Source organism: Mauremys reevesii, linkage group 8, assembly GCF_016161935.1.
Source record: "Mauremys reevesii isolate NIE-2019 linkage group 8, ASM1616193v1, whole genome shotgun sequence".
Classification (NCBI taxonomy): domain Eukaryota; kingdom Metazoa; phylum Chordata; order Testudines; family Geoemydidae; genus Mauremys; species Mauremys reevesii.
This window is the reverse complement of record NC_052630.1, coordinates 5,725,394-5,743,021: the sequence shown is the minus strand read 5'-3', so window position 1 is coordinate 5,743,021 and position 17,628 is coordinate 5,725,394. Positions and strand designations below refer to the sequence as shown.

General features: G+C 48.4%; 1 long non-coding RNA gene across 4 annotated transcripts in view; it reads left to right on the top strand.

Annotated features, from left to right (window-relative positions):
• LOC120371037 overlaps positions 1–17,628 on the top strand; it is a 125,738-nt gene that overhangs the window by 99,847 nt on the left and 8,263 nt on the right. For 3 of the 4 annotated variants that reach the window (XR_005584110.1, XR_005584111.1, XR_005584108.1), the window contains one exon: positions 13,888–14,049. This is a non-coding gene — a long non-coding RNA (uncharacterized LOC120371037). Of the gene's footprint in view, positions 1–3,509; positions 4,002–13,887; positions 14,050–17,628 lie in introns of those variants that run through there. The other variant, XR_005584109.1, reaches the window with a different exon arrangement.

The window sequence follows — 17,628 nt, the reverse complement described above, 5'->3', positions numbered from 1 at the left end:
TGCTTTGCCAGGAGGTACCCATGAGGGGCTGTGATGGGGGGACTCCATTCTGCTCCCGTCGCTGTGGTTCTTATGGCTGCCTGGGACTCAGGGCTGGGAAAGCCCAAACCGAGATTAGATTTAAGAAAACAACAATATCCGCCTGCGCACGCGCACACACACACACACATCTGAAATGTCATTTCCCCCCCAGCCCTTCCCATTTGATTAATTACTTCACCTTCTGCAAAACTCTCTGTAGAAAATCCTTCTCTCCACTAATTACGAGTAATGCCTTTTACCTTTGTTAGCAATGGCATTCTTCAAATAGGCACTTTCAAAGAGGGAGGGGGTGTGTTAATTCTGACTGGCTGACTCTTCTTTGTTAATTATTCCCCTGGTCCCAAGGCAGCAGTGAGAGAAAACTCCATTGCTGGTGAGAAGATGTGTTTGGAGTTAGAACGCTGGCTGGAATTTGTTTAGTTTATTTTAGAAGTGGCAAATTTGGGAATAGCAAAGCTCAATGCTTGTACAGTGCTTTCCATCTTCCAAGCACTGGATGGAGTACTGACTGACTAGTCCTCACAATCCCCTGGCAGGCTGATAAATAAATACCATTATCCCCATTTTGCAGGTGGGGAAACTGAGGCATGCAGGGCTGGGTTCCCTTTTCTGGCTCAGCTATGCAAGCTGTAGGCACTGGGGAGGGAAGAAGGTATTTTAAGCCATTATGGCATTTCCCTATTCTCAGAATGGCCTCTCACATAATTTAGAGCAGCCACAGAGATGTTCTAACCTAGGCTCAGCTGGAACAGTCCCCGAGAGGCATTTTGACAGCTGAGAATGGATCGTATACAGCAATGCTTCGGCTATTACCCCTTCTCTGGCATACTCACTAAATGGGCAGGCATATAGTTCTTACACTGGCTCTAGGCCACCGGGGCATCCCTTTACACCACTCGTAGTTCCTTCCCCTTTATGCTGGGAGGGTGCAAAGGGGCTGCTGTGTAACAGAGGTCGGGCCTGCATATTTAAAGGGTCTCATCCTGCAAAGCTTTACTCATGCCAGCAGTCTTCTTTCATCCAAACAATCCCATGAGCCTTGGTGCGTGGGCTGGGTCGGTTCACAAGAGTAAGGTTGTACAGGATTGGGCCCTTCAAAGATTTGTCCAAGGCTAGTTTCATCACACTGACATTCCCCCATTTGTGGGTCATCAGCGGGGTTGGGATCTTTTAGATGCACGTCGCAGACCTCTACCACTTGAGCGAATGGAAAAATCGGTAGTGGTAGAAAGCTTTTATCTTCTTTGTGACCTGCCACTAGAGGGGGATGGAGGGCCACTTTGCTGATGGGTTTCACAGCTGTTTGCTAGATAGCAGAGGAATGTTGGCACTCAGGACCCCCAAGTTCATTTCCAGGTTCTGCAGGGATGTGTTGCCTAGCGGTTACAGCCTCTCGCTGTTTTCCTCCCAGTCTCTCCCTGTCCCTTTCTCTTCCTAGCCCATTCCCTCCAGCTCCATCCCCTGCGAGTGTCCCCCTTCTACCTCCCACTCCTGCTGCTCATGACCTCCCTCCCTCCTGGCTCCTATCCAATCCTCCCTCCTGTCCTATATTTCTTTACCCTCCTGCCCCCCTGTCCCTCATCTCTCTGCATTTGAGTCAGGCAGCTTCCTCTTCCCTTCCTCACTGTCTGGGCACTGGGGGAGGAGGGGCACTGAGAACCCAGAAGAGACAGGCTTCCTGCTCTCATCTCCAGTGCCCTGTGGCACAGCAGCCCCCTGGGAGGAACAGTTGCAGAGAAGGTCCCTCTCAGCCCCTGCAGTCGAAGGATGGAGCACATTCCTGTGGAGATGGTGCATGCGCAGTCCAGCTGCATGTGGGACCTGTAGGGGATGGAGTGTGCTCAGTGTGGACAGAATCTTTGGAGAATTTAGCTGCCAAACTCTAACAGGTCTTTACTGAGCCTGTGCAAACTCAGATGTTTCAGTCTTTTAAGATGGCTAAATTTGGGCATTTCCCCCTAAGGCCAGCAAAAGGCACCTCTCTGATACCAGAGTGTCCCCTCTGTCAAATTTCAAGCCCTTGCTCTGAAGCACAGAGAGACTCAAGCTTCTCAGTGAAATGGTTGCAGTAATTTGTTTATTAACATGGGCAAAACAACAGATTTTTTTTCTTAAGAATCTGAATTGCTATGGTTGAAATTAAAAACAAACCAAAACAAAAAAACCACCACACACATACACCAAACCAACCAGCCAAGACCCCAGCCTGAGGCAGACATCAACATGGAAAATTTCAGGCCAAATGGCTGGCAAAATTACAAGCAATTGAAAACAGGGTCTTATAATGGGAAGTGTCAGGCACCCTTAACTATAGGTGTTGCTAGCTGTGCCAACTAATATGATATATTGTTTTTTAAATCGCAGTTAACAGCACATGAGCTTTCTGTGCAGGGTATTGCTATGTTTCATGTAAAATTTGAGCTCTGCTAGATTTTGTCTGCTAAACCCTCTGGTGGGCCAGTAAAAATGATCACGTGGCCCAGCTGTATATTAGAAATCAATGCAGCCTCACTTTCTTTGTACTTGCAGAGGAAAATAAAGCCACCGGGACTGATTTGTTTCACTTTGCTGAGGGATGCCACTGCATCAAGTGCTGGCTATCCCAAACCGTTTATAATAATTGCTAAGATGTTAAGTGTTTTAACTTCAGAGAACTCTGCATTAATAGGGTGTTTATTGTACACTAAATACATCTTGATTATAAAGAGCCTATTCATTGTAGAGTAAGCACACTTCTTCTTCCATAGATGATAAACCTCAACAAAATCAATTGGTATTTAATTAGCATGATGAGCTGTCATAGTACATTTTGATTGGCTGGCTGGGTCTTTTTGCTGTCATGCCAATGTCTATAGCATAGGTATTAAAGCATAGGTATTATATCATCATGTTCTCGTAACTTATATAGAGAGTACTGTAACAAACTGGCTAATGTAGGTGTCCCTCTGCTGGACAGGATCAGAGCTGCTCAACTTTGTCTCCTAAGCCCTATATTGCTAGTAGCTAATGAGATTCTCCTTTAGCTGAAGGGAACTGGAATGCGTCTATGCTTTTGGAGAAGGAGGATCTGAGTTCCATCCCAATTGTCTCTGTGAGGCTCTAAGTGGCCTTGGTATGCAGTATAGTCAACAACCATGATGTTCTTGGATGGCCACATAATTTAATGGCATTTGCGGCATGCTGTGGGGCCCAGGACTCCTGGGTTCTCTTCTTGACTGTCACTGACTCACTTTGAAGCACTCGGCTCCTTCTGAAGTGCTGATGAGCACAGCTTCTGGGGAGGTGGATACCAAAGGAGAAACACTGTGTTAGGGACAGACTTCCAGGGGACCTGCGTGGCTGTCACATTCACCAGTACACTACCTATCTTCTGAGGTACTTAATATGGCCCCCATTATGACAGTGTCTGAGCACCTCACAATCTTTACTGTATTTATCCTCACAACACCCTTGTAATGTAGGCAAGTGCTGTTATCCCCACTGAACAAAGGGGAAATGGAGGCACAGGGAGACTTAGGTTGGGATCCACAAAGGTATTTAGGCACCTACGTCCCATTTTGAGGCCTCACTGCACTCCTCAAACCTCCTGCTTCCCCATGGCTGGGGCTGAAGGCAGGGAAGAGAGAGAGAGAAGATACATGGATGTGGTCATGTGTGGATAGCTGGACAACTTGCCGTGGGTGACCACGTAAGAAGCTGTGCATGATTCAATGACAAAACCACTTACCTCCCTCCTCTGGACAGAAGGTGCTAACTCATTGGCATGGACACCCTGGGCCCATTTCTTAGCAGCTGTAGGGCCCCACATCACAAAGAGGCCATAAAAGAGTGGGTCTCCTCTCCTCCCTACCCCTGGCTGTGTCCCTGGGGTAAGAAGCCTTGCCAGGAGGGGTGCTAAGTAGATACAGGGGTCGGTCCTCAGCATCGCTGGAGAGCGGAGACCCAGGGAGAGCCTGAACGTGAGTCATGGCAGCCTTAGGAATAATAGGTCTCGCTGTTCTCCCCCGCTTCCTTGGAAGCTCGGGAGCAGTTCTGATGTGGAAAAGGCAGTGCAGGCGCGCACGCGCACACACACACACACGCACACACACACACTTCAGTGCCTAATTGCCACTTTACATGCATTTATTTCTCATTCAGGATAAATAAATAAAGAACAAATTAAGAGAAAGGGAGTCTGTGGGTTAAAGATGCTCCATAAATTACTTAGGTGGAACCTCATGCACATGACTTGGGTAAGTGATTCCCATTTACCATTCCCCAGGGAAGGAAGAGGGGGAGGAAAAGGGGAATCACCAGTTTAATTCACAATCTCCTGATCTTCAAAGGAGTTGCTAATAAGTGTTTGTCTTTTCTTTTCCTCCCACACCTTTCCCGGAGGAGCTAGGGAGAGACACACACACAGCACTGATCACAGGAGCAAAATTGTAAAGGAAAGGAGTCCCCAGTGGGAACCCTTTAATCTGCCTCTGGAAAGGCCAATTTGTGTTAATAGGACAAAACTACAGTATTTAATGCTAATGGTAGGGATTATGGGAGGGGGCGGGGAAAGGGTAGAGGCAAAAAGAAGAGGGTAGAAGGAGCTGGGGGATTTGATTGCAACACTCTCTTTGATTGCAGTAGGAAATAAAGCAGCCCAGATGAGCTCTGGCTTTTGAGTCAGAGGAGGGTCAGCTTTGACTGGCTGTAATTTGCAGCGGGTAGGGAAGCTGAGGTTTCTGCAGATAACTCTGGATCATCTTGGCTCTATTCCTGATGGGGGTGTCAAGAATTGCCAAGTTTTGGTAGGAAGAAAATACTGGGGGAGGAGAGTGGGGCATGGAGAAGAGAAAATTACGGGAGCACCATGGTCGAATCTAAGCCATGCAAGTGTCTGAGTATGTTTCAGGGAGGGAGAGAGGTGAATGGTTATAATAAACGAAAGCTGCATAGGCAAGAGCCCTGCTCCTGCTCCTGGAGCCTTGAGCCTGTGTGATGCCCAGTAAGTAGAACTGGGCTTTTACAGAATGTAAAGGGCTGCCCATGTGGCTCCACTTTGCAGCACTGGGACCTAGTTTGGGAAAGCTCAGTACCATCCTAACTGGAGGCCATCTGGGAAGGCTGAGTAACTGGCCAAAAGACTGGAGGTCACAGGCACCCATGCCATCATCTCCAGCAATAATCACACACGCACATTTTTAACCTTTCAGCAAAGGGACTCAAAGTGCTCCCCAAACACTGACAGACTCAAGTGCATCCTGGAGAGACTAGGACTATCTACCATCTCTATTTTCCAAACTGAGGTGCAGACTTTCTGGAATTGACCTACAACAGCATGGATAGCTGTGGGTCCCTGAGTGTCACTAGAGGGTATTTGAAGGGGTATGGTCTTCTCAGAGGAAACCTGTCAGGGCAGCTAATTCTGTTTGTTGTATTTGGAACGAATCGGGGTCAGCAGCCATTGGTGAATGTGTCATTGATGCTAGCCACAGCGAGAATAGCGATAGCTTCTTCCTCACGCTCATGTGGTGGTTGCTATTTTGTCAGATGAGAAGGATTCGCCCAGGGCCCTTCAGAGCAGAAAGCTGGAGTGTCTACAGCTTAAGAGCTGTAACAGACTCTGTGGAACAGGCAAAGAAAGGGGATGTGTAACACACACTGACCACTGGACTACACATTCTCCTGCGAGATCAATCTATCCAGTGTTATCCTGGGTCCCAAGCATCCATGATACCTGCAAAGAGGTTATACTGTAATGTTTCTAATGACATTGTAGTGAGCCATACTTGGTTTGGATACACAGTATATATGTAGGAATCTGACAGAGAGAACTAATGTTTTGTTTGTATTTGTCATTTCAGTCAAAAAATCTCCATTAATGCTTTGCTGTTTACAAGTTATTTATTTTTCAAGGAGCTGGTTTAAAGAGAACTTGGCGTTTGCTTGAGTTTCTTCTTAGCATATGCTCAACATGCCTTAGGTGGCATGTGACCAGGATTCGTCACTGAATTTGATCCACCGGTTGGATCATGAGCTTCCCCGTCCCAGGCTGGGGACTGATGGAAAGGCAATATAAACGCTGATCCACGCCCCCGTTGGTTGAGCTGAGAGTTTGGAGTTCAGCTTTGTGAAAATGCAGCTGTTTGTCAATGCCTGTGGTTGGCTTGTCCCAGCACATCCCAATATCTCTTCAATCCCAGACTAGAACCACCCATCAGAGGTTTGAACAGCAGTCCTGTGTCATGGCCAGCACACGAGAGAGTAGAGCTGTGCTGGTATCAGTTTATAATCAGTGAAGCATATGTGCATGTTTGGAGATTGAAGATGAGAGACAAGGTTTAGAAAAGAAATATTTACAGGGTCAGATCCTAGGCTGGTGTAAACCGGAGCAGCTCCATTGAAGTCAGTGGGCCAGATCCAGAACTGGCGTTAATTGGAGTAGCTCCATTCAAGTGAGTTGGGCTATGTGAGCTTACACCAGCTACTCATCTAGTTTTAGGGGGATATTATGAAAAGGTTGCCTTAAATCGGTGGTTTCTTAGGGCTATGAAAGATCACGGAAACTACTCCGGGTCCCACTCAACTTCCAAACTGCTATTTGATAAGGGATTTACAATTATTCCCCACATACAAACCTTAAGTTCTGTTAAAACTTAGTCTAGCCGCAATACCCAGGGTTATCGTCTTAAAAAACAAAGCGACATCCCTGACGGCAAAGGCCAGATATTGCCCTGCTTGGCAATACATGAACTGTTGTGACTTCCCCTGTTGAACTCTGCTTTTTCTTTTCACCCGAGTGTTCTGAACTTGGAGGTGTTACACTGCTGCTGCTCCTTCTCTTCTTGGCCATGTTTATTCTCTACCCCACACGTGGCTGGCTGCAAGCGTGAAAAGATCCTAATTACATTTAGGTGATATTCCCGCCCACGCAAACAGAGTGGATTTAATTATCATCAGCCATGCAGGCCTTAGCATGACAGCTGAGGATTTTCTCTGCTTATGCGCAACAGGTGACATTCAATTACTGCACGCTGGGGCGGGGGTGAGGGCAAGGGAACCTGACTGGGTTTCAGATGAGGATGGCAGAGGGACTGGCTTTCTGAAGGAAGGCAGGAGAAGCGCTGGCTTAAAGGCTCAAAGCATAAAGACCCAGATCCTGCAAGGTGTTTAGGAACTCATCTCCATTGTTTGCAGTGGAAGTTAGGAGATTAAATACCTTTGAAGGTCCTGGCCAAAATGCCTTACATTTCTGTGTGCTCCCAAGTGAACGGTACGTTCTTCTTCAGCACTTCTTGTCCCAAAGTGCTGGCAATGAGCTGTTGCATAACATCAGCAGTCTACCCCAAAGGTGGCTGCCTTAAGATGGGAGATGAAGCAGACTCTTTCAGATTGGTCTGAACCAGGGGAGGCAAACTCTCAGTGGCAGAATAGACACGCTGCTCTTGCATTTCCAACTTGGGTGGCAGAGTTCAAATCCCTTCTTAGCTCACAAACGGCAGAGCTGGAAGTCGCGATTTCCGTGTGCATCCACCAAGTCACCACTCAGGGCTAGTCTGTGCTGTGGATTTATGCACCAGTGCAAGTCCCTGGTGTGGAGTTGCTGCATGGATGTAGAAAGTGCCTTGCAGTGGTGTGGCTTATCATGGCGTCAAACCAATGCAAGCCACTGATGCACTGCGTCTACACTAGAGCTTTGCACTGATCCAGCTGCATCCGTGCAAAAATCCCCAGTGCAGAGAAGTCCTAAATTGGTCACGAAGGTTAAGACTCAAACAGTAGGGGGTGCTGTAAGTGAGGATGGGATCTGATGCATGGAGGCCTGGCTCAGGATTGGAATACCAATGGGGCGGTGCAGGTGTAGACTTGAGGTGGATTACCATTGCGTTAGAGAAAGGGAAGCCTGTCTGTTCAATGCCTGGCTCAAGCCAGCACTCTGTTTTGTCCTCTGATTCGCTTTGTCTCATGAGCCCTGCATTTAATTCAAATTTCTTTTTCCCTCCCAAGTGTGATTAAAAAGATGACAGGAGATTTTGTTTCTAAAATGGGACATACTGGCCGCTAGCAAGATGCCAACTGCTTGCTAGATGAATGCAGGAAGTTTAATATCAGACATTTGGTATCTCCTCGGCCGATAAGAAATTTCTCTTAAAAATATAATATATATAAACTCCCCTTTGCAGGCGAAGTATCTTGACGATGTTACATTGTAAAAGAAGACGGAGATGCACCGGGTTTCATTTGACCTTTAAATTACCTTTGTCTTATTGGCCTTGGTTTATCAGCAGCTCTTTAGAGAATGAGCCCTTCCCTGGAACTAATAGATCCCCTCCTTGCAGGCATGTGACACGGGCTTTTTGAATACCCTGACCAGAGTTTATGCCTCAAGCAGAGATAGCATCTACCAGGAAGAAGCCTACAGATAAACAGGAGGGTTAGTTGGGGTTTCTCTGGCCTCCTGCTCCTTCTCCTTCCTTGCTCACTGGACCAGAGGGCTCATTACCAGCAGACAAGTTGCAGAGATGCCAGAACCAAAATCTCACCTCCTCCCTGGCTTGCCCCCAGTCTGACAATGCTGAGGGGAAGTGAGTGAGCAGGACCCGTGGGGGAGGGGAGGGCAGGGGATTCTCTGCTGAGCATCAAAGAGAGAGCAGAAAGTGCTTCCGAAGCACCAGTGATGGAAATCAAGCAAAGAACAGGGAATGTGAAGAGGTGATCGGGCTACAGGCATTGGTGGGGAATGATACTGGAGTTTTCGTTTATTGTTGTGGCCCAGCACTGGCCTGTTTTTCCAGTGCCTGGAAGAAATGCCAGATTGCAATAGCGCTGGCCTGGCCAGGAGAACTCGCACACACCCTGCTCAGCCCAACACAGTGATTTGGGGTTGCAGAAGAAGGCGTGACTCTCCTAACCTGTAGGGAAAGCTGTGCTCCATCAGGCCCTGACTCATCTCTCATTTACACCAGTTCTACAGCCATACAAATTGACCGACTGCAGTAGTTACTCCTGATTTACACCAGCGTCAGTAAGAGGAGAAACAGGCCCCTGCTCTCTGTACTAGGTACAGGTTCCCTCTCCTAATCCCTCCACTGCGGTCTGACTCTGCCACCTGATGTCCCCTCTGCGGTTGTGAAAGGCAGGAAGCATAGTCCAGCAATTAGAGTGCTAGCCTGGGATCCAGGAGTCATAGGTTTAATTCCGGGCTCTGCCCCAACTTCCTCTGTGACCTTGGACAAGTCACTTAGTCTCTGTGTGCCTCAGTTTCCCCTCTCTATAATGGGGATAATTGCCCTGCCTCACAGGGGATGTTGTGAGGATAGATAAACTGAAGATTGTGACGTGCTCAGACACCCCAATAAAGTGGGCTGAGGCAGAGTTCCAAAATGAAGCTTTTTCCTTAGATAGGCAGATTTCTTCCTTCCCCCAGCCCAGGCAGGTCCTCACAGCCTCACTGAAGTGCTAGTGACTTTCCAGCAGGATTGGTTCAATGGAAGGAGGATAAGAGACTTGATCTGTTTAAAGAAGACATGATCCCAACCTCCAGACTTTGGATCTGGATATGCCTGGCGCATGGGGACAAGGAGCGGCACCGTGGTCTGGCTGCTGATGGTCCAGTCCAACGTCAGCAGAAGGCAGACACTCGGGGAAAAACCGTGACTGTAGCAAAGAAGATACAGGACAAAGCAGCAGCTGCTGCATGGCTAAATATCATCCCCTTTTTACTGGTGGAGAATCTCTGGCATGGAGAAGCAGCAATGCAAATAACACTGCAAGGTAAATCTATTGGGCATGGATGGGGATAGAGCTCAGGACTCCTGACTCATAGCCTCATGTCTCAACCATGAGGTCACCTTTCCAACCCATAGTCATGCTGGCTTTTGCTTTTTGTGGCCTGGATTGGGAGACAACAATTGTGTACCACATGGCAATGAAATGCTCATTGCTGGCAAGAGATCTATGGGATTCCAGAAGAAATAGCTTTGTATCAGGTATCTGGATGCTGGTGCTGATTGACCCTTTGTTTTGTAAGTAGCACCTAGCCACCATAGAATTCATGCTAACTTGTGTGTGTGTGTGTGTGTGTGTGTGTGTGTGTGTGTAAATCTAGAATCCATTGATATTTTGTTGTATTTCTGAAGTAATAAATCACAATGCAGAACCTCTGTATAATGACAGGTTTATAGTGTTTTCTTCCACATTCATTTTAATATTTTTGGCCGATTCACATATTTATGTAGCAGAAGTTTGTTAATCCAACTCTTTCTCCTGCCCCAGCTCATCCCAGAGCCACGGTAAACAACAATACTCCTGCAGGGAGCTGGATGATAGAGTTTTATAATGGAGAAATATTCCTTTTGATGGAAGTTAATCACCTTTCTATATTTTTTAAGACCCACTTCATCCCTTAATTTAATGACAAATTACAGTCATTCGTCCGGGAAGGAAGGTTTAATAAGAGAGGGAATAATAGATGGGCTGCAGGGAGGTATGAGAAAATAGGTCCATCAAATGGTAAAACTAGAGAGCGTGAAGGCAGAACCTGAGTCTGCAGAAGCCTTGTCATCTCCTCCCCCCGCACATCATCCAACTGATCTTCTTTCCTTGGTTAGTACTTATTGCTTGTGTTTTAAAATATACAAGAAATGATTGAAGGGAGAAATAGTTAGTCTCCAGATATGTTTGTACAGCACCTCGCACAATTGGCTCTGATCCTGAGTGGGGTCTCTAAACAAAGACCTTCTCACAAACCTTCATTCAAACTACTTTGAAATCCTGACCACAACGCCACTGCAGCTGAATGGATGGGGTCCAGCTCTAGTTAAGGGTCCTGGCACCAGTAGAGAATAGGGCAAGATTTTGTGCTTTTCCAGCCAGAAGCAGGAAAAAAATCTGAAACAGATGGTACATCTCGACCCCGTTATGGATCTCAGTTACTCTGATGTAAATCTAGCATAGCACCATCAAAATCACTTGAGGTCACTAGAGTTACTCCAGATCTACACTGCTGTAACTGCCATGAGAGTCTGTTCCAAGAAGTTCAGCTAGATCAGATGAACATCCAAACGTTTCACGTTTATCTGATCCAGATTTCTAATTCTTTTGTGGCTCACCCATCCCTTGGAATAACCCAGAACCCCTGCATGAAATCTGAGAAACTTTTCTCTTGATTAAAAAGTTTTTTCTCATTGTATCTCACTCCCTACTCCTTCCGAATGAAAACCAACCCGTGCCTGTCTCCACAGTGGATCTGCATGGTTCTGACATGAGATTTGTGGATTGTAACCTGTTGACACTGAGTGATGGATTGGCTTGTTTATTTCCTTGTGAAATCAGGATTCTGATGTGATTATTGCTGACCTCCAGGGATCAGATTTTCTTTCCTTTCTTCTCATTATGTACAGTAGTGGTTGGTTAAGTCCTCTTTAAGCATGATGCATGATGGTTATTGTGTAAACTCCCTTCCCTCCACCGCCTTTCCTTTATTTCAAATTAAAGTTACAAAGTCCTAAAGCAAGCAGGACTGTCGTCCAAAATGTAAGCCTTAGCCCCCAAGCTCCCTCCTCAGAGGGCTGTTTAAGGTTTCTACCTGAAGGCCCTCCTGTCTCTAGCCTGGCTCCCTTGCCTCTCTCTTTATGTTCCTGAGTGGAGCTAATGAGACCCACATGATCTGGCTGATAGGGTGAGTCAGCAGAATAGTTCCTTGCCACACTACAAGGTTCTACAGCAGACACCTAGTTCACAGCCCTACGGGGAGCATGTGGGAAATCCATATAGGAGATTTGGAAAGACAAACGGATGGGCGGGATGCTGAGTTGGAGGACAGTTCCAAGGAGAGGTGAGAATGGCAGTGCACAGGTAGAGAGATGATACCAGAGAAGGGCTAATGCAGGAAGAGATGTTTCCTAGACCTTTTCTAATGTTGCCTTTCAAGTCACCATGTTTCCTTCTTTCTTGTTCTCTATATCACAAGGGCTTCCCACACTTTATTTTCATTGCTCAGTTTTGTCAGATTTAAATATTAGTTTGAAAGGCTAAATCTTCACTCTCGAGGGCTGTAAATGCTCATCTGCACTGTCATCACTATTCCAATTTAGCATTTCTTCTAATTGATCCTGCAAGAGCTTTACATTTCAAAAGAACCTAAATAACTTTTTTTAAAAAATATCCCAGCTAAGAACCCTAGAGAATAGAGTGAATATAGGAGAACCTGCCTGCTTATCCATGGGCAGGTCTGTTATCGGGGTTATCTCACCTAACATCCACTTAACAGCAGCCCAGCACCATTTTCTATTCTTTGTCTCCTGAAATCTGCTTGCTCCATTGGCTGATGTAATATAGTTACCCCAGGACTCACCCCTTTCAGTAACAGTTCTCCCAAAGGGTAGCGTCACAGCGAATGGTCATTGTGGGGACCTGACATTCCCTTATGGCTGTTGGTATGAGGAGATGGAGGGTTGCATATTCCTCACGTAGTCCATCCGTTCTGCACTTGTTCTAGACCCCACACATAAGTAAATCAGAGTCCATGTGCCACCATGTGTGGTTGCCTTTGTGAACTGCTTTGTGTATGGACAGTTCCTAGAGTCGGTGGCAGTTTTGTTTTTAAATTATTCAGCACTGCAACTATGTGGTGTGTCAAATCATGTGGTGCTATTGTGGTGGGGACAAAAGGCATCACTGACGGAGCGAGATATCTCCCAACTTCAGGCCAGTTTGAACCCAGGTCACCTGACATGAAACTGCATGTTCATGGACTCCGTTAACAAAGTCGCATGGATTGTTCTAACTATGGCCAAGGAAATGCAGTCATGCAAACTCCAGGTGGTTATTTCTGCTGACCAGGTGGTTATCAATGCAATAACCGAAGTAGTCTACCCAGATTAATACTTAGATTGGAAACTCTTTGGGCCAGGGACTGTCAATTTTTGTTCTGTGTTTGCACAGTGCTTAGTACAAAGGGGTTTTGGCCCATGACTGGGGCGCCTATGTAACATGATACCACAATCCTTAAAATGTTAAGTGGATTTAGTGCTGCTGATCATTCAGGATTAACTTCCCTGGAGACTGAAGTCCTCTGTTTATCCTACGAACTGCTATGGGCTTTCCTCTCAAGCCAGAGCAGGAAGTACAATGGCCAGGAGGAGAGGGTACGTTGGTCTCAATGCCTTTTCAGTCCTGGGTCTTTGGATTTGTTCTGAGGCTGCCAGTTGTGATGGTGGTTTTGTGTATGATGGGACAGCTACCCTCTAGAGCAGTATTTCTCAACCTTTGTAGGTTGGCAACCCCTTATGCAAAGTCTAAAGTGTTTGTGTTTTAAACTTATTGTAAAAGTAAGAGTAAAAATGCACCAGTCCAGCGAGAGGTTGACAGACAATACTTGACCCTGAATGGGAAGGGTATGTGGGGCATGGGAGAGCAAAGTTTTCTTTGCTTTGCTTTGTAATAAAATGTTCAATGCCTTGGGTCCCCCTGGATCACCTTTCATGAGCCACCAGTTGAGAAACACTGCTGTGCGGCCACTCACAGAACATGACACCAGCCATCAGTGACCGCTGGCTGCTAAAAACGTGGGCTGTTTTAAACCAGTGACCTAAAGGGGCGCGTCTCTCATGTCTCACGACCAGGAGCCACCCAGCCCCCATTGCTTGGTTAGTACCCTTCAATGACCAGATGAATTTTGTCCTGGGGACTCAAATGCCAGGTTGTGGGGCTCCATTTGGCTGGATTACCCTGCGGTCTGCGAAGTGTGGAATTGCTCCGCTGTGACAGGTTAAAGGTGCGTTGTCACCACCGCCGTAACCGTGGCCTTGAAGAATATTGGTGTACTGGGAAATAAAGCAATAGTGAGTCCTGCTTTTTCTTCTGTAGGGCACGCCGCATTTGGCGCTCGAATGGCGTTCAACCAAGTGACTTCCATTCAAACGGAGTAAGCTGAGAAGGAGATGACACTTTGGAGGCAACGTCTGGAGCTAGACTCCCCTGGGTGTGTTTCTCCCGTTTAGGCAGCGCGGGAGGCGGCTGTCTGAGCAGGTAAGGGGATGTTTCTAACCACACACACACAGATGGTGCTTGGCTGCTCTAGGGGGTGTGTATGGAGATGGCACAAGCAGGGCTTGCCTTAGGGAAAACGACGCCCTGGACGAAGTTGCATTTTGACGCTCTTTCTTTGAGTTTGAGACTAGCAGGGCGAGGTGCAGGGCGTGAGGACCAGCTCCTGGCCACAGGGCCTGGCTGGGCTGTGCAGGGGGAGGAGTTTCTGAGCTGAGGGCTCCCCCGGCCAGGCACCCTGACCACCTAGCGGGAGGAGAGCGGGTGCGTGGCCACCGCACGTGTGCGTAGGAGAGGGGGACCAGGGGCCGGTTTGCTGGCTCTGCAGAGGTAAACCTCGCTGCCTGTGCCTCCCTGCCAGGTTGGCAGCTCTGGGTGGCATTGCTTGCCCCTCGACCTGCTGGCCAGGGGCTCGCCTGCACCCACCCCCGCTCTGGCAGCCCAGGCCACTTGGCTGGTGCCCCCTGACCACAGCACCCTGGGCGGTCACCTCATCGCCCACCCGTAAGGCTGGCTCTAGGCAAAAGAAGCGTCTTTGCTCACTTCGCACCCTGCTCAGCAGCTGGGCACAGTCACATTCCCAGAGCCCCAGCAGGTGCCTGGGCACTAGCCACCCCAAAAGGAGAGGAGTGGACTCCCTGCAGTTCTGCCCTGGCTCTTGCTTACAGCTGAGCCTATCCGTCATGGCAGCCTTATGTGTGTCTATAGTGCAGGGAACCTGTAATTGCCTGTAAGTGCCACGCTGCTTCGCACTGTGGTGGGGGTGGGTGGGTTCTCCTGCCATGGGGTCCATATTCCCCGTGGTGGCATGATAACAGCTCAGCACTCATGACATTTCCGTCTGCCACCATCTCGACTTGATGATCAATCTTCCCTGTGCTTTGCAGGCTAGTCACTGAGTGGTTATTAATCACACTCGCTTTCTGGCTCCGCTGATAGGAGGGGAAGGGTGGGGAGGGACTTCGCGGTGCTTTTATCTCCTTGTGAAGTGAGGAAAGAGGCGTGGGGGATGAGTTGGGAGTGGGGCGAAAGCATCTGCTGAGATCTGAGAGCAGAAGACAAGAAAATATGTGAAAAAAACTAATGAATCAAACAAAGATCAAGGGAAACAAACAGCAGCCCTCTCTTAATGACCTAATTCATGCTGAGGAAAGCAGAACCAACGCGCGGGCTTCCACAGCCAGGGAAAGCTGTGCTTTGTCGGATGTCTTAGTCTCATAAACACAAGTCATCAGACGAAATTAAGCAGAGGAAAAGTTAAGATGAATATGTGTGTGTGGGGTGGCGAGCCATAAGAGTCCGATAGCTTAGGGCTGGACTGCACATCTTCTTTATACTGGTATAATAACGATGTCAATTGCATGGATGATTTTTTACTGAATAGTCGTACCAGTCCAACCCTGGATGGATGCAGTTATCTCAGTATTACCATGTTTTATACAGCATGGCTTATTCCCTTTCCTGCACGGGTCTAAGCACTTTTATGCTCATATGCATCCACGCTAGGGGAGCTGTCCTGCTTTAACTATACTGGTGTTGTTAAAGTGGTACACGTTTTGTGTATCGATAAGCCCTTAGGCTGCGTGCAAGAGACTGGGGGTTGTCTCCTCACCTGAGCCTTTCTAACTGGGGATGGGGTTAGCAGTGGAATGCAAACCGGAGTGTCTCTGAATTCGAAATTCTCCAATTTTTAAATTTTTTTGCTGAAATGTCCAATTTTGACAGGAAAAGACGACGACATTTTTCATGAAGTTCCACTCCCCTATTTCCCCATCAGCTCCCATGTATAAGGAACAATAATAGATTATGAAGCCAGAAGGGACCATTGTGATCATCGTCCATATTACACAGGCCATAGGACTTCCCTGAATGAATTCCTAAACAGGGCTGTTGAAAGCACTTAGCGTTCCCAGGTGTTCTTCGGTCCAAGTGCTAGCCAGGCCCATGACTGCTAAGCTTCCAGGATCAGATGAACTAGGGCAGGTTTCTCAAACTGGGGTCGCCGCTTGTGTGGGGAAAGCCCCTGGTGTGTTTACCTGCCCCATCCGCAGGTCCGGCCAATTGCGGCTCCCACTGGCCGCGGATCGCTGCTCCAGGCCAATGGGAGCTGCTGGAAGTGGCACGGGCCGAGGGACTTACTGACCGCTGCTTCCAGCAGCTCCCATTGGCCCGGAGCAGAGATCCGTGGCCAGTGGGAGCCGTGATCGGCTGTACCTGCAGACGGGGCAGATAAACACACCAGCCTGGCCCGCCAGGGGCTTTCCTTGAACACGTGGCGACCCCTGTTTGAGAAACCCTGAGCTAGGATATACCCCGTCTGGCATGGCTGTAGGCTGGCCCTTGCTGAGCCCTTGGGAAAGGACTGAATAAGGTAACCGGTCTCGTCCGTCGCTAATGCCTATGCTCCCAAAAGCAGGAACAGATGCAGAGGGTTTAACCACGAGTCAGAGAGGTTAAGACGACAGCCCATTGTGCGTGTGCATGACCTGTGGGAGCTCCGGTTGACAGAGCTGCTACACACCATTTTGCAGGGAAAACATTGCCGCGGAGGTAAGGTTTCTGGCCCAAATGGGCATGTTGACACAGACACGGTTGCTGATTAGCAAATGGCATGGGGAGATACTGCGGCCCTTTTCCCAGCGGCCAATCACACTCTAGGTATGCTGGTGCCTGTATCCTTCCTTCTAGTATCTGTGAAAACGGGCCATTCGTTTCAGCTGAAGGAAGGGAAAACATAACAGAAGGAAGAAAACTTACTCGCTAGAGGAGAGCGGGATAGGTCAGGCTGCTGGAGGTGGGGCACAGCGTATCAGTCCATCTGATCCAGCAGACCACAGTCAGGCCCTGAAGTATGGATCACTCAAAGCCACAGAGGCATGGGTGAAGGGGGTGCCTGTGTTTATATATTGGCCAAAATCCCCAGACCTTGCCTCAGTGGGAGCAAAGGCACCTGAGGACGGTCGTGCTGCCATTTCCCAAGGGAGAAGGCTGCATATGCCTGTAAAGGGGGGAGACCTGGGGGAGGGGGTTTTGTGTGTGCTGCATGCATGGAGCACAGCTTTGCATGGTCCCTCTGTGCAATAGCGCCTGGGCCTCAGGGGCAGGGCTGTGAGGCTATGCCCATCTCTTGCCCTATGGGGGCCACCTTAGGAGCTGAAGAGCCACTCAGCTGGAGTCAGGTCTGCAGGGAGTCTCCCCAGCCGGTGGGGATGATCTCTCCCCTCAGCGCGCCATTATCCCAGGGCTCAGGCCAGGTGCTGACCAGAGAATTTCAGCCATTGCACGCTCCCCTTAACTGTGACCTAGTTATTCGGGAGACCTGTGCTGCCAGGCCACTTCCCGGGGACCCAGCCATGACTGCTGCGTAACTGGGGTACTGTGTGAAAAGCAGAGCCAGCATGCCATGGCGCTGGGTTACAGGGGTAGCTTGTCACCAGCCTTCTTCTAGTGCTACTTCTAGGCAGGAGGAAGCATTGATTGTGGCCCTTGGTTAAATGACAGCGTCTCACTCCCCTCCAGGAACTCTTAGTTGGCCGTTCCGTGTTGGTAATTGAAAATGAC